Genomic DNA, 22,630 nt, shown 5'->3' with positions numbered 1-22,630 from the left:
TTTTTAAATATGCTCCAGCTAAAATTGTCCTGAATTGACTTGAGTTTTATAGACTTTACATTGGATTTGTTTGATGAAGGGGTGATGAAAAATGATTTTTCTTTAGTTTTATACTAACTGCTTTTGATCTGACCCATGTAGAAATGTGTTTACATAAAAATATATTAGAAGTGCTGTGCCATTGGGGAAATACTAAATAACTTTTTTTTTTAAGTGTCAGGCCTCGTACACACTACTATTTTCCTTTACAAAATCCATCAAGAAACTTGGTGGCAGAGCTTTTTTGCAGAGGAAAACGGGTGTGTCTATGTTTTTCTTCGAGAAAACTGTCGAGGAACTTGACGAGAAAAAAAAAGAGAACACGTTCTCTTTTTCCTCGACGGGAGTCTCAATTTCCTTGTCGTGTTCCTCGTCGGGCTGGTTTTCAGCGAGAAACACGTTCGTGTGTATGCTAAGAAACCCGCGCATGCTCAGAATAAAGTATGAGACGGGAGCGCACCTTCGGTAAAAGTAGTGTTTGTAATGGAGATAGCACATTTGTCACGCTGTAACAGTCTGAAAAGTGCAAATCATCTCTTACCAAACATTTACTTAACATGCAGTAACATGAAATTAGCAAAAGCAGCCCCAAGGGTTGTGCCAGTGGAATCAAACTTCCCCTGCCGTTGTATGTGTTGTACTTCACCGCGTTTGAGAACGAGGAGATTTGGTCTTGACAGTGTGAACGCAAAGAAAGCTTGTCAAGTTTCTCCACAAGCCTGACAAGGAACTCGTCGAGGAAAACGATGTTTCATTTACGACAAGTTCCTCGGTCGTGTGTACGAGGCCTCAAGATAATGTATAGTGGTTTTGTACATATTTTCTTATATACAATACATTAAGCTAAGAAACAAAATAAGGCTGGATGTACCCTGTGATGCACCTCCATCCCTAATATGCATAATATGCCCTTGGGACTTTAGATGAGGTATGACACAGCTGGTAAAAAACACAATAGAAATGTATTTCATTCAGTACCAATAAGGTCATCTAAAAGAAAATTTCATGTAGCAAAACAAGGTGGCCCAACTATACATGTACCATCCATAGTAATATCCTACATTTAACACAAAGTCCATAGTGAATGTAGCATAGCATTATAAATGACCGATGCATGTGAGTATGTTCTGACTTCTTCAGGGCTGATGCATATACAAATTACTGGAAGGTAAGATAATTCAAATGTATAACATGGATAAGAAAGAGGAAATTATTTTGTGGGGATCAAGTTGGAAGATCCATACTTACAAAATTGCAGATCATTGCATGCTCACACCAATCACAACCACCAAGGACGTCTAGCTCGGGAGCCGTGAGCAAGGATCCAGGGGGGACCAACAGCCCAAGCGGGACAGAGTGGAAAATTGGACAAAGCCTCCATGGTAGTGAAGAAAGAAAAAAATGTATATATGTAATAAAAGTAATAAAAATTACCTAATTTTTAAAAGTTAGGCTGCTTTCACACTGATATATATTCTTGTTGCATTTTTACCTTGCTTGATAATAATAAAATGGAATAAAAGTTTTGCCCTTTAACCACTTCCGGACCGCCCACCGTCTGTATACATTGCTACTTTGAAGAGGAATACCGTTGTGATAGCAGCAGCTAGCTGCCATAACCCTGGTATCCTCTTCAAGAGCAGGCTGTCCCCTTCAAGATAAAAGTGGTCTCTGCGGTGGATTCGCCGCAAGATCACTTTTATCGGCGGTGGGAGAGGGCCCCCTTCCGCTGCTCTCCGCTGCCCTCTGTCACTTACCGGAGCCGCCGGCAGCGGCGGAGGAGATCAGATTCTTTTCTGTCCGTGGCCTTGAGATGAGTGAGGGAGAAGATGGCCCCCACCCGTCTCCATACCGCTGCAGGGCGGAAGCAACATCAAAACGTCACTTCTGCATAATGCTCTTAAAGCAACTTTTTTTATTGCATTTTTGTAAAAATAGTAGAGCTGAGGTCTTTTTGACCCCAGATCTCATATTTACGAGGACCTATCATGCCTTTTCTCTATTACATTCCTTGTAATCTGAAATGAAAGTGACCCAATTTTTTTTTTTAAAACAGTGTAAAAAAAAAAATGAAGTCAAAACAATTGTTTAAAGCTCCCCGTCCCGACGAGCTCGCGCACAGAAGCGAGCGCATACCTGAGCAGTGCCCACATATGAAAACCACACATGTGAGCTATCGCCACGAATATTAGAGTGAGAGCAGTAATTCTCGCCCTAGACCCTCCTCTGTAACTCCAAACATGCAACTGGTAGAATTTTTTAAACATCGCCTATGGAGATTTTTAAGGGTAAAAGTTTGTCGCCATTCCACAAGCGGGCACAACTTTGAAGCGTGACATGTTGGCATCAATTTACTCTGCGTAACATTATATTTCACAATATAAAAAAATTGGGCTAACTTTACTGTTGTCTTATATAAAAGCTGTCAAATCAAAAAGACAGCAGTTGCCGAGAGGCCCGTTTTTTTCTATTTTTCGGGTCCGTTAGGTGGCATGATTGATGGATGTACATTGTGGGACACTTTTTTTTCTTTTTCTTTTTTAATAAAGGAATTGTCAAAAACTGGCTCTTTTTCTTTTTACTTTTTTTTACACTTTTTTGGGTGAATGGGTAGGGGTAAAATGTACCTGATACCCATTCACATGGAGGGGGCAGGATCTGGGGAAGAGGTTCTTGTCCCCATCAACATGGGGACAAGGTGCTTTGGGGTGTGGGGAGGTACAGAGCCCCCCCTGATACACAGCACCCCCCCATGTTGAGGGCATGTGGCCTGGTATGGTTCAGGAGGGGGGCTCACTTGTCATCTCCCTATCTTGACCTCCAGGCTGCATTCTTGGATAAGGGTCTGGTATGGATCTTGGGGGGCCCCCTAGTCAATTATTTTTTTAATTGTGGCAAGGAGTTCCCCTTAAACTCCATACCATACCCAAAATCCATGCCAGGATGTTCTTTAGAAATGTAATTATTGCTGTGGCACTGTTCTACACATCGCACAGATGCGCCACTTTAAATGCAGACTAAGGGGACCCCGTGGGATAGCACCCATGGAGATTCGGGGGTCAGGTAAGTAAAACGGGGGCTTGGGGGGGAGGTGACTGCAAGATGTATTTTTCACCTTAATGCTTAGGGTTTTCAACCACTTTAAGCATTATTAAATTCACTGCTCCTAAAGAAACAGTATTTTTAAAAGCTTTTTGTTGCATTGATTCATGTCCCCTAGGGAAGTATCCAGGTCCCCATACACTTTTTATGGCAATAACTTGCATATACAGTAAGCCTTTAAAATTAGGTTTGCATGTTCTCCAGAACTTCTTGCCTGTTCAAGGTGTTCAAGGTGTTCTGGTGCGAACCGAACTGGGGGGATGTTCGGCCCATCCTCAACCAGGAACAATCTCCCCTCAATGGCAAACAAGCCATAGATGACAAAGGCTCCACCTACTGGAGAAACAATATTTTATATCTGTAAGCTGTTAAAATAGGGTGGATAATCCTATTCCTGTTTATAATAAATAATTTTCTTGTCTTATGTATAAATAAACACTTTCCACCTGATTGGAAGCTCTGTCTTTCCCCTAGGAAATTAATATGAGGATGGAGAGGCTGTATTTTTTTTCCTCCTAATACTTAATGCTCTTCAATTTTTTTAAACGTTATTTTAACAATTTAAAGAAACAAAATTAGAAGAATATACAACTTAAATCCATTAATATTAAGGGCCAGATCCACAGTGAGAGTACACCGGCGTATCTACTGATACACCGGCGTACTTTCAAATTTCCCGCGTCGTATCTTTAGTTTGAATCCTCAAACCAAGATACGACGGCATCTGGGTTTGATCTGACAGGCGTACGGCTTCGTACGCCTTCGGATCATAGATGCAATACTTCCACGTCCGCTGGGTGGAGTTTGCGTTGTTTTCCGCATCGGGTTTGCAAATTAGCTATTTCCGACTATCCACGAACGTACGCGCGGCCGTCGCATTCTCTTACAACGTCTCTAGTCGGCTTTTTCCAGCGTATAGTTAAAGCTGCTTTAAATGAAACACGCCCCCTAATCGCCAATTTGAATTCCGCCGCCAGAAATACACTACGCTGCCGTAACTTACGGCGCAAAATCTTTGAGGATTATAAAGAACGCCAGGTAAGGTACGGTGGCATAGTGTATCTCTGATACGCTGCGCCGATCTATTTGTATGTGGATCTGGCCCTAAGCTTCTATATTTAGAAAACATACTTAAGATTTTACAGGATCTTATAACAGCAGGTCCTGTATGTAAAAAATCTTTGTAAAACATAAACATTTTATTCACTGTAAAAAAATACTGAAAAAAATGATGTACAATATGAAGTTTACATGACAGTTTACATTGGAGGGTTTGTTATGTGTTTCAGTTTTACTTTTAGAGACAAATTTGGCAAATCAACTGAAGAAAACAAACTGGCTGCAGAAAAATGATTTTATGTCTCCGGAGTAAAAATGCATTGGCATACGGTATAACATGCTTTGTTCTCACCTCAAAGGCTTATTTTTCTTGCACTTAAAGCAGCAAAATGGACTTTTTTTGGCTTTGAGGGTTACAAGGGACTACTGGTTTTCAGGAATGAAATCCAGTATTTAATCTGTACCTCTGTTGGATGCTAGACAGGCAACGCAACATGACAAAACTACATTAAAGTTTCCAGCAGAGTACTTGATTGGACTGAGCTAACATGATTTAAATTACAGTTCTCTAGTTATTTGAATGATAAAAATGTGTCGAACTATCATTGTGCTATTTTTTCGCATTAGACTGAATACGACATGTATTTCAATTTATTTAAGAGTTTTAACTCTAATTTTAAATCATTCCTTTAGTAATTCTAACATCAACGTTGTTTGCAAAATTTTGCTAAATATTAACCGTGGATCTTTAAATTGGACCATCCCTTATGACAGTTACTAGTGACCACTGTTGTATCTCAGAGATGCAGAGATATTGCTAACAGTAAACCATCTTTATATTGCATTCACATGTACAGCATGAGAACTTCCAGGTCTCCTCCTATTATTTCTTAAGGTGGAAACAGTGTGACATTATTTAAAAGGCAATCAACTTTACAACACATAGCTTAACTTTTGCAATTGCAAATATAAACCGTAACAGCTATATGATTTAGCACCTCAAATATACAAGATGCAGAGAACTTACAAAGCTTCATTCTGCAAACATACATACTGTATCATTTTTGGGGAGGGAGGCATTTTTTTTTAGTCTACAGATAGAAGTGCTTCCTATTTATAGACAGGCTTAGGTATAAAGAATCTATAACAAATATGATAAATTATTGTAATACATGTGATTTTACATTTCAGAAATGACAAAGATCCTTTTTAAAAAGCCACCAGCAACATAGTGTTGTAGTAGGAGTATGTATCCCTCTGTTAATAGTAATAGAATTACAGATATATAATAGTAAGCAATGGTCTTGAGGATGCAATACTAAAAACAAAGTGAAAAAATAATAGGTATTTACTTTAATACTGAATTTTACACATGCTCTATCCCATCTTATCCATTTCCTATGTTTTTTTTTTTTAACACAGTATTTACAAAAAGAGAAATAAAAGAAAAGCTAAAAATATCGGCCCTTAATGGATTGAGTTGGGCTTTAAAACATCGTTTTGTAACAGGATTATTCAGCCCTTCGTTTATATAAATAGAATTACATATTTATAATAGCAAGCAATGACCTTGCAGATACAAAAAAGAAAATAGACTGAAAAATTAAGTACTGGCTACCCTTTCCAATTTTACATGTTCTACCTTATCTTATGCATTTTCTATGCTTTTCCACACAATGTTAACAATAAGAGAAATACAAATTCAAAATAAGAGCCTTTAATGGATTGAAGTAGGCTTTAAAAACAGTTTCAACTACAAACAGGATTCTGCAAAATATAAAAACTGCTTTTAGGTTTCAGCTGGTTCAACTGGTTATAAAATATATAGGAACAGAATGTAATTAGATGCATAAGGGCTGTGTAAAGCACAGTTCCACCCCAAAATGGAACTTCCACTTTAGGAGCAGGTGACCCCCTGACATGTCATATTTGGCATGTCATTTTTTGTGGGGGGAGCGGAAACCCTCTTTTTTAGAGGGTTCCAGCTCCCACTTCCTCCCGAGGCTCTGCAGCGCCAGAAGGAAGTTCACCTCTCCCCCCCTCTCAGCAATCATCTGAGACAGGTCCCAGATGATTGCCTGGCCAATCACGGTGCATGACGTGGCTCGTGCATGCACAGTGCATGCCCGGCTATGGAGCCACAGCCAGGCACTCACAGTCATGATGCCAGAGCCGAAGAGAGGAGGGGGAGACGAGCAGGGCTTTCGTACGCTTGCATCGCTGTAACCTGGGACAGGTGAACGTCCGATTAATAAAAGTCAGCAGCTACACTTTTTGTAGTTGCTGACTTTTATATGGGTGAAACTCTGCTTTAATATAAGACTAATGGAAAAGCTCTGATTTTGAAAACAGGTTCACCAGGTACAGGTATAAGCTGCATATTAATTTGTCTTAGCATCTCAGTATCTCAAGTAATTGACTAGATTCCTCTAATCCATCTAGGTCCTCTTTCTTAGATATATAACTCTTGGGCCTCAGATGCATCTCTTACTGAGATTTGGTGCTGGAAACATTTGGGAATTAGGAGTTCCTCTTATTTGTCTAAGACTCAAAAATTACGTTCAAATTACGTTCAGAATACAGGGTTCAGGGGTGCATTACACTCAACATGCAGGGTTAAGGAGTGCAGTAGGCACAGAATTCAGGTTTAAGGAGTGCATTACGCTCAGAATGTGGGATTCAGGAGTGCATTACGCTCAGAATACATGGTTCAGGAGTGCATTATGCTCAGAATGCAGGGTTAAGGAGTGCATTGCGCACTGAATGCAGGGTTAAGGAGTGCGTTGTGCTCAGAATGCAGAAATCAGGAGTGTCTTACGCTCAGAATGCAGGGTTCAGGAGTGTGTAACAGTCTGAATGCAAGGTTGAGGAGTGCACTATGCTCAGAATGCAGGGTTCAGGAGTGTATTGCGCTCAGAATGCAGGCATAAGGAGTACATTATGCTCAGATAGCAGGAATCAGGAGTGCATTAGGCTCAAAATGCAGGGTTCAATAATGTGTTAGTCTTAGAATGCAGGGTTCAGGAGTGTTTTGCTCTATGAATGCAGGGATCAGGAGAGCGTTATGCTCAGAATGCAGGGTTCAGGAGTGCATTACACTCAGAATGCAGGGTTCAGGAGTGTGTTTTGCTCAGAATGTAGAGATCAGGAGTGCAATGTGCTCAGAATGCAGGGATCAGGAGTTCATTAGGCTCAATTTACAGGGTTCAAGTGGGGGATGACGCAAAGGGTGGTAGAGGAACTGCTATGGGGGTGTCCCAGCCCATAACAGTGTCCTCTGTCCCTTCACATAGCTGCCCCCTCACAAACACACAGTAGTGTACTCTGCTCCATTTCTTCTATAGCAGTGACCTCTGCCCCCTCAATCCCAGGGCCAGATTAAGAACATCATGGGCCTGGTGCTGAGGATTTTGGTGGGCCTTTTATAAATAATAAATAAATAAACAAACAATTTTTTGTTATAACAAATTTAATTAAAGAGAGAGAGAGGGAGGATGAGAAATAAAGAGGGGATGAGAGAGGGGTGAGGGGTAAGGGAGGGAGGATGAGAGAGAAAGGGGGGATGAGAGAGAGAGGATTAAAGAGGGGATGAGAGAGGGGTGAGGGGTAAGGGAGGGAGGATGAGAGAGAAAGGGGGGATGAGAGAGAGAGGATACGCATGAGCATGCATGGAAATGACATCAATGCAGCCCAGCCAAGGCAAGTGACCGAAGGCACAGAGCCCAGAAGGAAGACCGGGTGAAGATGGAAGCGCCCGGGACCCGCCGGACAGATCACAGATCGCAGCACTGGAGGGCTCAGTCTGACAATTTAAGTGTACCCAAATGTGCTAATATGCTGTGCATATTTGTACACTATGGCATAACCTACCTCAGGGCCTCTAAAAAGTAGTAATGTTAGCGAAGTTTACTACTGCTTTATTATCACAGGATCCCAGGAGCCTCTCATGGGGCCCCCTACTGACCCGGTGGCCCTTGGGCAGTGCCTAAGTGCATAGTTGCCAACATTTCAAAAATATTTTTAAGGGACACTTTTTTTACAAGTGCTATATTTAGAGTAGGATATTCAGTATAATTTTAAAGAACTGTTTTTGTGGGTAATAGGCGTAGGAGAGGAGTATGGACAGTATAAAACTGGGAAGTATGTGCAGGCGATGGACAGGAATGTGGAGGTTCTAACAGTGGGCACTATGTACAGGAGAGGAGTGTGGAGGGTATGACAGAGGGCAGTATGCACAGCAGAGGAGCGTGGAGAGTATGACCGTGGGCAGTAGGTACGGAAAAAAAAAATATAAAGGTGCATCATAGTAATAGAACTAATTGTAAACGGCGCTCGTCGCCGTATTGCGTTCCACGCTGGAACGCATACAGCGACCGCGCATTGACGTCATCACCTGGTGCCACGTGCGTTCCAGCGTGGAACGCGGAAGTGCCAAGCGTAATTAACGCTCAATTCGGCACATATGCTTTACTCCAATAAATAGAGCAGCGTGTTTACTACACGCTGTTCTATTATTGTCGGCCGTAGCCGGACCACGCTACAAATTACTGGCACAAATCCCCCTCAACTGAAGATCATCACAGCCGGATCCTTGCACCAATAAAAGCTACAAGTTAATCCTTCTAACTGAGCACTACCTGGATCCACACTGCCATCCAAACTACAGTTGCTGGGGACACTCTAAGATATCCTCCGCCAGGAGTCCCTGCATGACAGAATCCCATTGCTGCTACAACACTCTGCTTAGTGATGAACATTCATCCTTTGAAAACAGATAAGTACCATTACTATGTTACATATATTGCTCTAGAATTACCGGTTCACATATAGCTTTTTTACTAAGGACTGTTTTTTTATTCTGATTCTACTTAATACTACTTTGCAGCTTGGGATTACTTATTATGCTTTCCTGTAACAGTTCTGGAGAATCTTAAGCGGACTTACACTCATAAACAATTTTAATCTACACTTGCCACTCTCAAGTAAATGATATCTGCATAGAGTATTTTCATATGCTACGTGCTTGACATTTGTTGTTAATACTTTACGGCCTCCCGGCCTGAAATACTGAACATGTTTGCTATACCTTTTTTTAGGCTAATGCCGCGTACACACGATCATTTTTCAGCATGAAAGAAAACGTAGTTTTTCAGCATGTCCAAACAACAATGTTTTTCCAACTTCATCATTAAAAACGATGTTGCCCACACACCATAGTTTTTAAAAAATGATGAACAAAGCGCGGTGTTGTACAACACGTACAACCACACTCTAAAGGAGAAGTTCTATTCGCCTTTGGGCTGCTTTAGCTGATTCCTTGTTGGTAAAAGACGATTCACGTTTTTTTGTCTGTTACAGCGTGATGAATGTACTTTACTACATTATGAACGGTAGTTTTACCAGAACAAGTGCTCCCATCTCATAACTTGCTTCTGAGCATGCGCGGGTTTAAAACGTTGTTTAAGCCCACACACGATCATTTTTTACAACCCGAAAAACTACATTTTTTAAAACAACATTAAAAAATGCAGCATGTTCGATAAAATTATTTGTCGTTTTTCAGTAACTGAAAAACGATGTGCAGCCCACACACGATCATTTTAAATGACGTTTTTTAAAAATCAATCACATTCTTTTAGATAATGACATTCAGGTGAGTTAATTACTACTCATTACCCAGACGGTCTGTCTCTGCGACAAGTTCCCCTCACCTGTTACACAAAACACATTCCTTTACTAAACATAATTGACATGCTAATTCCCTACCCCTGAAAGGAGACATCTGACCTTTCAGACTTAATTAGTACAATGGACACAGAATGTAATCACAGCAAGATACTTTAACATCCCATAATAGCCAGCCAGGCTGACTCTCAGTTTCAATCCACATCACCACAGTAGCAGACTTAGTTAGCATCTCAACAGCCTAGGTTAAGCATTGAAGCAGACATCCTATTGACCTGTTGTGGACAGCATTAACCAAACTGTAATATTCCAAGATATCTGTCATGAATCAGATGTGATCAGAACTGTGTGGACTGCAACAGAGGGAACCCAGACGTGTTTTAAGTGAAAATATGGTTTATTAAGGATAGTGAAATAATATATTAAAATAACAACCTCCAAAAACACTCCAACCAACACCAACAGAAACCACAAATAATAACAGTAATAGACTAATATGTAGAAGTAATAAGGACAAACCGGAATCACAACAGGGCCAGGCTAGGATCGTCAACGGGAGGTCAGCAGCTGGGGAAAGGGAGCACAAACAGGACAAGGAGGGGATGGATGGATCACAGGGGGAACAGGTGTAGGTACAGAGCACAGAGCACAGGGTACAGGATAACAGGTTCAGGTTCAGGTTCAGGTTTCAGGTTTCAGGTTTCAGGTTAGGGCGCAAGAAAGATATCAAGGCAAGGTCTAATTGTCACTGCCAGGTATTTATACACATCTCCTGCAATCAGGCTCAGGTGACGCCTAATCGCAGGAGATGTCGGCCCCACACTGCCAAGAACTCCCCGCTGGTGGACGCCAGTACTGCAGCCCAAGGATCAAAGACTGCAGGGAGACACCTGGTGGTGGGCCACAGTACTACACGCCAAATACCAGGCAGTATCACCAGCGGGGGGAACCTTCCCTGACAATATCCTGCAAAACATGAATTATCATTTATCAGTCACCCTATGCCCAAAAGGGGCACAGGGTGACCCTAGCCTCAAGAGTCATTAGTGACGCTGGCACAGGAGTACCCCACATCCTTCAAAGGTCTCCGGGTGTCACGGGCCATTCCGTTACACCCCCAAACTCTTTTTCTCTGATTAGAGTGATTAGAGTGACGCCTGGGGTCCAATACTGAAAAATCACATTGCATAGAGAAGTGCACTGACATCTTTCCTTAAACCACAGTTGTGGTTCACTGTCGTTCATCGTAGTTTGTGACACTAATCAAGTCCATATGATGAGTAAAGTAATCACTGGTAAACACCCCGTGACATAGATAATCTTCAAACGGTACTCTCAATGTGACAGATCCTCCACCAGAAGAAATGAACACTCTTACCAGGTACAATGGAACATTGAGTAAACAATAGGTCAAACACGCTTGTTCCCACACTCTGGGGGATAGGTGATGATGATGCGATCCACAAGATGGCAGTCAGGAGTCCGTCAATAAAAGGTCCATATGGTGGAAAAGAATATGAAGACACTCTCAGTGTAGACTGCTTATATTCCAGGACAGGATACAAACGCTTTAAAAATCAAAAAGTAAAAAGAGCATGCAAGCTCATATACGAGATGAAAGCTGTATATAACAGCAAAACAAACGCTGGTGTAGCGGCAAACAGCAGTGTGTATACCGCAAGTGGAGACAGAAGGGCGTGGGTGACGTCACAAACAGTAGCTCCTCCCCTGTACGCACGTTACGTCCAGAATGGACTTCGTCAGCGGTGGGTGGAGCTACCGTGTCACCCAGCATCACTAATATACAGCCCGGTAACTAAGGGGAGGGTTAGAAGCACTAGAAATGCCGCGTTTGGAAAACCGGAACCTAAGCAAGTCTTCTGTGTGCAAATAAACCACAACCACCAATGGGCCTGGCTGCACTGCAACCATACAAGTATAAAACAGAAAAATTAATACCATATACCGGTAATTTTCAGAATTATAAAAGTAAAATATACCTAAAATAATTTTAATATAAAACTGACAAAACACCCGCAGCCTCCTGAGATAATGCTAATAAAGGGAGATATATCTCAATATTACGCATAAACAGCTAGAATTAATTATAAATGTAAAATATAATAAATACAGGGGGAGAGGGGAAAAGGCCATGCAAACGTCATTTATCTGAGATGAAACAATTCGGATCAAAGTTGACATTCAACCCTCCCGGGACCAGAACCTGCATCTCATGGAATCCAGAAGGATTCACGCCGACTAAGTTGACGGATGTAGTTGCCCCCTCTCCAAAAGACGTCTAAAATGTCTAGACATTATGGGTTTGCAGGCCTTTTTTTATATTATTGACATGCTCTCCATACTCAGGGATCTGGATGTCTTCCCTATGTATTGGAGCCCACAATCGCATTCTAACACATATACAACACCGGTGGGGTTGCAGGTGATGAGATTTTTTATAGGATACGTCCTACCTGTCGTAGGGGCCACAAAATCCTTTCTTCTCTTCACATTATGTCTACATTTTTTACAGGGGGGATATTTACCACAAGCATAGAAGCCTGTCCCGCGATCGGTCACCGGAGCTGAAAAACGGGGAGAGGTGTGTGTAAACACACCTTCCCCGTTCTTCACAGTGGCAGTGTCATTGATCGTCTGTTCCCTGATATAGGGAAAGATGATCAATGATGTCACGCGTTCAGTCCCGCTCCTACAGTTAGAAACACGTATGAGGTCACACTTAACCCCTTCAGCGCCCCCTAGTGGTTAAATCCCAAACTGCAATTGTCATTTTCACAGTAAACAATGCATTTTTATAGCACTTTTTGCTGTGAAAATGACAATGGTCCCAAAAATGTGTCAAAATTGTCTGATGTGTCCGCCATAATGTCACAGTCACAAAAAAAATCACTGATCGCCGCCATTAGTAGTAGGAAAAAAAGTTATTAATAAAAATGCAATAAAACTATCCCCTATTTTGTAAACGCTATAAATTTTGCGCAAAACCAATCGATAAACGGTTATTGTGATTTTTTTTACCAAAAAAGAATACGTATTATTATAGCAAAAAGTAAAAAATATTGCATTTTTTTCAAAATTGTCGCTCTATTTTTGTTTATATCGCAAAAAATAAAAACCGCAGAGGTGATCAAATACCACCAAAAGAAAGCTCTATTTGTGGGAAAAAAAGGACGCCAATTTTGTTTGGGAGCCATGTCGCACGACCACACAATTGTCACTTAAATTGATACAGTGGCGAATCGCAAAAAGGGGTAAGGTCCTTAACCTGCATAATGGTCCGGGTCTTAAGTGGTTAAAGATTTCTAAATCCAGTGTCCGCATTCCAGGAAAGTTTAATATTCTTAGTATTGCCATTCAGTTTTGACATGAATAGCTGCAAGCTAGTCATGTTACCCTCCCAAATAATAACTAAGTCGTCAATATACCTAAAATAAAATTTTAACTGTATGGGCTGCACAATTGTCACTTAAATTGATACAGTGGCGAATCGCAAAAAGGGGCAAGGTCCTTAACCTGCATAATGGTCCGGGTCTTAAGTGGTTAAAGATTTCTAAATCCCAAAATATATTCTGCGTATAGTAGTATGATGTATGGTGATACAACATATGTGAGACTTTTTCACAGCCTTTCCACATACAGATGCCCAACAAGCAGGGAGCACCATCAGGTGTTCAATGAGCATATATTACACTTTTACTGTAGTTTCCTGACTACCTATAACATATTTGAAGGCCCTGAAGCTCCAGGACAGTGTAATTACCCACAAAATGACCGCATTTTGGAAAGCAAACACCACAATAATTATTCTATGAATCTTTGGAACATGTTATTTTTTTCCATAGGTTTTCGGAAACTGTGTAAAGAAAATGAAAACTTTTTTTTTACACAAAGTTGTCTATTCAGAAATGATTTCTAACACATAGCATGTACATAGCAATAATTATGTTCCAAAATGCATTCTACAACTCTCCTCCTGAGTATGGCAACACCACATGTTAACTAAGGTTAACTACTTAAGGACCAGAACGATAAAATTCTAAATAATTTATTGAAATAAAAAAATATCAACAACAAATACTAACAACAACATACAAACCATCCACATCTCTGCCCCAAACTACATAACCAATCTTGTCTCAATATTTCACCCAAACTGTCCTCTCTGATCTTCACAAGAACTCATGCTCTTTAGTTGCCTTGTCTACTCCTCACAGAATTGCCTCAGGGAATTCTCCAGAGGCTCTCTATTACTCTGGAACTCTCTACCTTGGTCTATTAAGCTATCTCCTACTCCATCCACCCTTAGGTGACCCCTAAAACTGATCTTGCCTACATCTAACTACTGAACTTTTCATTCTTCCATCATCTCATCCCTCACAGTTGTTATTTTCTGTACCACTTGCCCCTCTCTATTAGAATCTAAGGTCCAATGACCAGGGCCATCCTAACTCACTTGTATTGAATTGTATTGTAACTTTACTGTTTCCCTTATATTGTCAGGTGCTGCACAAACTGTTTGCGTTCCATAGTTAATGAATAATAATATTGATCAGGCTTGATCCTCCCATAACAAACACATGTATTTTTTTATGTAAGAAATTACCAAGTAAAGTAAGGTGAAAAAGGCAAACACCATATAAATATAATATAATTATCTACTGTTAAACAAAAATATATAAACTAGAAGTGGGGATGCACAACTTCCAGGATATAGAGGCTATATAAAGTGAAGGGGACCTGTAATTAAAAAACAACAAAAAGAACATGGCAATATAGACAACCTAGGAAAAAAGTTGAGAGTAGACTTCAAATAAAAATAAATAAAAAATGTATAGAAAATTTGAAAATGTGCAGGTGCACTCTGTTTATCAGGTGCAGGTACTTTTTACAAGTATTAATTAAAAATAGTAAATAATACATTTTTGGCAAAAGTTTAATAAATCAATATCTGAAAACCATAAAGAATCAGAATAAAATGTTCAAGTTGGAAACACAGGAGTGACACCATGGTGTTAGGACCTCTAGGTGCTACAATCTGCAACATGTAAATTCAAAAGGTGTCAGGCTAGGAGCAGATAACAGTTCAGGTGTGCTAACTATGTAAACAGTTCAAGAACAAGAGCACATACCATGAGCAGGTCTGAGATGAGCAGGTCAGGTGGGACTTGTAGTTCACTGCTGCAGATGAAGGTGGACGTTTAGCTGGTGCTTGTAGTTCACCGCTGCAGATGGATGTTCGCTGGTGCTTGTAGTTCACTGCTGCAGATGAAGGTGGACGTTTAGCTGGTGCTTGTAGTTCACCGCTGCAGATGGATGTTCGCTGTTGCTTGTAGTTCACTGCTGCAGATGGATGTACTATCAGGCAAAGCATAGTCTAGGCAAGCTGGGTCATACACAGGTAGATCAGAGTTCAAACGGTACCGAATCAGAAGCGAACAAACAGGGTTAAACGAGCCGGGTCATACACAAAATACACAGAGCAGAATGTCAGACTGATTCAAACAGTGGCAAACAAAGGTATCTCTATCATGAGCACTGATTGGATGATGATACAGGTGATTTAAAGGTGAGCTGGCCAATCACTGCTGTTTCCCAGGCAAAGGCTGTGTCAGGTGAGTTGTGCTGGGTCCTAAAGGGATCCTAGTACTGACAAAAGGACTCTCTTTGAAGAATGAGATTTTTGTCACTGCCTCAAATCAGTCTAGGGACCAAGTCAACAGCCACCCCCCATCAACTAATACATTTGGTGTATTGTCTGTATGAAATGCACTACAACTGAAGTGTCACAGTAAATAGACGGTGGCACCTGAGTGCCAACCTAACGTAAATTCTATGCTTCTTGAATTGACATTTATATGGTCCAGTGCTCTTTCCAATGTATACAAGTCAGCAGGGGCATTTAATCATGGTATCAAAAAGTCCTTCCAATCATGTGAAAAATATATCCTGGTTTGTGATCCCACAATTCTAGTGCTTCACAGTAAACAAGGCGCGTGCTCCACCTCTGTGGTGACTAAGCTGGAATGACCTATGACAATGTGAGTGCATAATAATATTAAAACATGTTTGTGGATTTTAAATTTTACACTATGGGGGTCTTTCATATGATTTGAGCACATTTGCAGCTGCAAGGTTGTAATGTTGACTTCTTAAAAGAGAACATACCTCTGTTTTGTTTAAGTGGTGGATGGCATAACATCATCTGTTGAAGAGACTTCAAGTTTATTGGTGATCCTTAAGCCTATGTATATATGAATGCATTATACATATAGGTTTTAACCTTAAGATGAGGTCATATCCATCAAAGAGGTTGAGCACACTTGTTGTTTGCTGTGCAGCACTGAAGTTGTGGCAACACAAACCTGGATATACTTTTCATGTGATTGGAAGGACATTTTGATACCAATTTGATAATATATCACTGTTTGATTGTGTTAACTGCTTAAGACCCGGACCTCAATGCAGGTAAAGGACCTGGCCCCTTAATGCGATTCGGCACTGCGTCGCTTTAACTGACAATTGAGCGGTTGTGCGACGTGGCTCCCAAACAAAATTAGCGTCCTTTTTTTCCCACAAATAGAGATTTCTTTTGGTGGTATTTGATCACCTCTGTGGTTTTTATTTTTTGCGCTATAAACAAAAATAGAGCGACAATTTTAAAAAAAATCTATATTTTTTACTTTTTGCTATAATAAATATCCCCAGAAAATATATAAAAAAAACATATTTTTTTCTCAGTTTAGGCCGATACGTATTCTTCTACATATTTTTGGTAAAAAAATCGCAATAAGCGCTTATTATAATTAATTAATATTTTTTTTTTTACTAGTAATGGTCGATCAGCGATTTTTTTTTCGTGAATGCGACATTATGGCGGACACATCGGACACTTTTGACACCTTTTTGGGACCATTGTCCAAAGTGCTATAAAAATGCACTGATTACTGTGAAAATGACAATGGTAGTGAAAGGGGTTAAGTGTGTCCTATCGTGTGTTTCTTACTGTAGTGGGGCGTGGCTGGACGTGTGACATCACTGATCTTTGTTCCCTATGACATTGAACAGACGATTAGTGACAAGCCACAAACCACACTCCTGGCTGAAAGAAATAAAACATATATATATATATATATATATATATATATATATATATATATATATATATATTTTTTTTTTGCACTAGAACATGTTCCCCGGTGCATTAGCCCAGAAAATTTAAAATTTGACAGTTGGGCTAATGCACCGGGGTTCCCGTTCCCGTTCCCATTGATTTTCCTGGGGTTCCAATTCAGCTTTATAGGTTCACTACATCCTGCTTGAAGCAAACCCTGGGCAGTTCATCCCCTGCTGTAAAAAAGAATGCTATAAATAAGATTGTGGAAGAGGGCCTCCCAAGGGAAGGGCCACCAAATATTTACCATTGTATGTATGTCTTGCACTCTCTGAAACAAGAAGTGGAATATGAGTGAAAATATTTTGTAATTCTTGCTGGAGTAAAATACATTCCAGATTGTAGAGTACTTTTAATAAATAATTTGTATGTGACTTGCTGCTTGCATTGCATTATATGTCATCAATCATATGTCATTTAATAATGAAGATACCAATGTTCAAATTATGGAAACATTGGGCTAGATTCAGCAAGAATTTACGCCGGCGTATCTATAGATACGCCACATAAATTTAAAGCTGCACCTGCATATCTTCTTTCTGTATTCAGAAAGCAAGATACGCCGAAATTAGGCTAAGATCAGACTGGCGTAAGTCTCTTACGCCGTCGTATCTTAGGATCTTAGGATGCATATTTACGCTGGCTGCTAGGTGGCGCTGCCTTCGAGTTCAGCGTAGAATATGCAAATGAGCTGGATAAGCCGATTCAGAAACGTACGTGCGCCCGGCGGATTTTTTTACGTCGTTTGCTTAAGGCTTTTTCCGGCATAACGTTACTCCTGCTATATGAGGCATAGACAATGTTAAGTATGGACGTTGATCCCGCGTCAAATCTTGAAAATTTTATGTTGTTTGCGTAAGTCGTTCGTGAATAGGGCTTTGCGTAAATTACGTTCACGTCGAAAGCATTGACTATTTGCAACGTGATTAGGAGCATGCGCACTGGGATACGTTCACGGCCGGCGCATGCGCCGTTCGTGAGAAACATCATTTACGCGGGGTCATGTTTTATTTACATAAAACACGCCCACCTCCTGACAATTTGAATTTGGCGCGCTTACGCCGGCAGATTTACGCTACGCCGCCGCAACTTACGGAGCAAGTGCTTTGTGAATACTGCACTTGCCCGTCTAAGTTGCAGAGGCGTAGCGTAAATAGGATACGCTACGCCCCCACATAAACCTATGTCCCCCTACCTGAATCTAGCCCATTATAAATAATCAAAAATGATCTTTGATTGTTCTTACTTTTCAGGGATTTTATCCTTTTTATAGGTTATCAAGAGAGAGAGAGAGAGAGAGAGAGAGAGAGAGAGAGAGAGAGAGAGAGAGAGAGAGAGAGATTGTCCCAGTATTCTGAGGAAATTGTTTTTTTTTTTAGTTTGTGTTCCCAGGGTGAAAATAAAATCTAGTTTGGCAAGAAGAGTTACTTAAGATATTGAAATAAAATAAGGCTATCATTCCTTTCATTGTAGGCTTTAATCTGGCAATATAATGAAACACTATCTGGGTAAATCTCATTTTTTAAGTATAGAATCAACAAAATGCAATAACTGTAAATAGCAGAAACGTTCCTCATTGGGGATTTGATGGGATTTTCAAAGTTGTGGAAAAGTGAGAATCCTTTGCATAATCAAAAGCAATGGGCTGTAATAAAACTTTGAATGCTCCACCAAAAAAAAACATTAAGGCTCATCCATTCCATGAGATAATAAACAGCAGTTAAAGAGGTAGAACAAGGGAAGGTAATATTGTGGATGGGCTATCTGGCTTACAAAACGCTGGAGACCTAGTGCCACATATCATATGGAAAGAGAGAAAAAGTGAAGGGTGCCCCCGGGACTTTACAGGCAGTGGTCAGATCAGACAATAATGTAAAGAGGTACAGTATAGTAAAAATACAAAATTGTATTAAATATAAAATCAGATATTGAACATCAAAGACAAAATGATAAAAAAAATAAAAACTTGGTAGTCATATATGTACTAAAACAGGACTGTTGTCTTTGGACATACAGTTGATCTCGTGATAGGAGGCCAAACCACAAACAATTACATGGAGGATCCCTGTAATCCCCAAACAAGGGAAGGTAAGGCAAAATTATACCCACAGAATATTTTATTGAGTCCCACATAAACAGGATCTGTGTTAAAACAAAATTAAGGGACTTGGGCATGAAAAAGGGGTAATCCAGATAAGGGAACAAAGGGAGACTATAGGGTTGACTTACTGAATTCGAAGAGTGCAAAATCTGATGCAGCTCTGCATAGAAACCAATAAGCTTTGAGTGAGTGAGTGAGTGAGTGAGTGAGAGACTTGTATAGCGCAGCAATTGCGAACTTAATCGCCTCAAGGCGCTTGGAATCCAGCGTCGTACCAGTCTTTCAGAAGAGGTGGGTCTATTTTTTTTTCTTGTCAAAGCTTAATTGAACAAGGTGAAGTTAGAAGCTGATTGGCTACCATGCACAGTTGCACCAGATTTTGGACTCTCCAGTTTTAGTAAATTAAGGCGGTTGTAAAGTCAGAAGTTTTTTTTATCTTAATGCATTAAGATACAAAGCCTTCTGTGTGCAGCATCCCCCCTAAGCCCCCCCTAATACTTACCTGTGGTCAATCTAGATCCAGTGATGTTGCACAAGACACTTGGCTGTCCGGGACTGATGTCCTCATTGCTGAGACGGCAGAGAAAAGTCAGTAAGCCAATGAGGAGAGAAGGGGGTCTGGGTTTGGGGCTCCGTGTCTGAATGGACACATGGAGCTGCAGCTCAGGTAGGGTGCCCCCTAGCAAGCTGCTTGCTGTGGGGGCATTCAACAGGAGGGAGGGGCCAGGAGTGCTGAAGAGGGACCTGAGAAGAGGCTGTTCTGTGCAAAACCACTGCACAGAGCAGGTAAGTATGACATGTTTGTTATTATTAACAGAAAAAAAACAAGATTTTAGTATCACTTTAACCCCTATCTGTTTATGAAATTTGCTTACTTTTAGTTGTGCAACAGTTCCCTTTATAACTTTCTCATTTTGTTATAAAAGGACAAAAGAATATTTTGTTTTAATGAAATGTATTTTAGTCAAAGAATTTGATGCTAGTTGCCTACTTTTTTTTACTCTGACTGAAGATAATATGTATGGGCTCATTTACTCAGCGGGTTGAGAATCTTAGCACTTAACTGTGTGAATACTTTCTTTATTTATTATTATGATTACTATACAGGATGTATATAGCGATGACAGTTTATGCAGCGCTTTACAACAAAAGGGTAGACAGTACAATTACAATACAATTTAACCCAGTAGGAATCAGAGAGCCCTGCTCGTTAGCGCTTACAATCTAAGAGGGAGGGTCAAGAGATACAAGAGGTAATAACTGTGGGGGATAAGTTGATGGAGAAAATAAATGTATAGTTGTTAGGTGAGGTCCAGATAGTCTTCTCAGTTATACCGTCATGTGAAAAGCAAATGCCTGTTTTACTTTAAATACCCAATAATGTGCAGATGAAATAAGTTAGAAGAAATTAGCTTTTCACACGATTGGATATTTAAATTGAATATTCACACAATTTATTTATTATTTATTTATATCTACTATAGTAAATCAGCCAAGCTATCTCATTACTACCAAACCTTATTGCGTAGAAACAATAGGAGGTTGATTTTCTTGAGAAAAATAAACTGTTCACTTTGAAAAAAAAATCTTATGTTAGTGAATGAGTTGAAACTCTGCTGGTTTCCATCATTAAGTCACGTGCAAGCAAAAATACAGTTTTTTTTTTAAATATTTTTTTTTTAAATCTTCCTTGTATGTGATTTGGTATTCTTTGTGAAGTTAATTCTCCCCACATTACCAATTAAGGACCCCTCACTGTATATATACGTCATTTTTTTAAAGATGGATATCTCGTTAACGGCAGCAGCCGCTGCCACAACCCAGATATCCATCTTTTCAGTGAGCGGTCCTCTAAACGATAACGGTGGTCTCCGCGGTGGATTCGCCGCGAGATTACTGTTATCAAGATTGCAAGTTAGCAAGATGGCCCCCACCCGTCTCCATAGCATAGCAGGGCGGAAGCGACCTCAAAACGTCACTTCCGCCCATGCTTCCTAAAGGGACATTTTCTTGTTTTAATTTTTTCAAATTACACATTTTTTTTTTTTTTTTGCATTTTAGTCTAAATATGGGATCTGAGTTCTTTTTGACCCCATATTTCATATTTAAGAGGACCTGCAATGTTTTTTTTTTATTACAAGGGATGTTTACATTCCTTGTAATAGGAATAAAAGTGACCCATTTATTTTTTTTTTTGTGTAAAAATTAATAAATTAAATAAAAAAAATAAGAAAACAAAAAAAATGTTTTTAAAGCGCCCCGTCCCAACGAGCTTGTGCGCAGAAGCTAATGCATACATAAGTAGCGCCCGCATATGAAAACGGTGTTCAAACCACACAAGTGAGGTATCACCGCAATCGTTAGAGCGAGAAAAATAATTCTAGCCCTAGACATCCTCTGTAACTCAAAAGATGCAACCTATAGAATTTTTTAAATGTCGCCTATGGTGATTTTTAAGGGTAAAAGTTTGACGCCATTCCACAAGCGGGTGCAATTTTGAAGCGTGACATGTTGGGTATTATTTTACTCGCCGTTACATTATCTTTCACAATATAAAAAAAATGGGCTAACTTTACTGTTGTCTTATTTTTTTATTCAAAAAAGTGATTTTTTTCCAAAAATAGTGCGCTTGTATGACCGCTGCGCAAATACGGTGTAACAAAAAGTATTCCAATGACCGCCATTTTATTCTCTAGGGTGTTAGGAAAAAAATATATAATGTTTAGGGGTTTTAAGTAATTTTCTAGCAAAAAAAAAATCAGTTTTAATCTTGTAAACACCAAATCTGAAAAGGTCCTTAAGTGGTTAACTAAGCTAAGGATACATTTCCTTTCAAAATGAACAGCCTTTTATTCTTTAGTAAATCAAGCCAATGGTGTCTATATCCAGCATTGATAACTGCTAATAATCTTGACATGGCCGTATGCAAGTTCAATAAAAAAAAGCTCTATATTTCAGATTGTATGGATGCCCTAAAGCTTGAGTTTATTGATATACACTGTGCCATAGTGTCATAGATAACTGTTTAGCATGGCTTTATCTTCTGTGTTAAAGGAGGAATTAAATCCTTGTTTTGTGGGCTTGTGATGGAAGTGATGACATATTAATGTACGCTGGTTTAGGAAAGTTAATATACTAATTAATTGTAAATTAGTGCTTTTTGGCTACCTTTTGCTCAACCTCACTATAATTGGGCTTATTATATTGTAAAGAAGTGCTTGCAATATAACATACTACAAACCATTTTTGGTCAACATTTTCTAAAATGTACTTTTCATTTGATTTTCATATAGATTTAGAATTTGATTATTTCCTTTCCTTTTCAATAAGCCTTTTTATTGTACAAACCCCACTTCCTCAGTCTGTTCATTTATCTTTGTTATCTATTTATGAGCAATTTACTCTGACATGCTTGTATGCATTATACTGTGCTCTCCTATTCTGCTCATTGA

This window comes from Rana temporaria, chromosome 2, assembly GCF_905171775.1.
Source record: "Rana temporaria chromosome 2, aRanTem1.1, whole genome shotgun sequence".
Taxonomy (NCBI): Eukaryota; Metazoa; Chordata; class Amphibia; order Anura; family Ranidae; genus Rana; species Rana temporaria.
Note: the sequence above shows the minus strand (reverse complement) of the source record.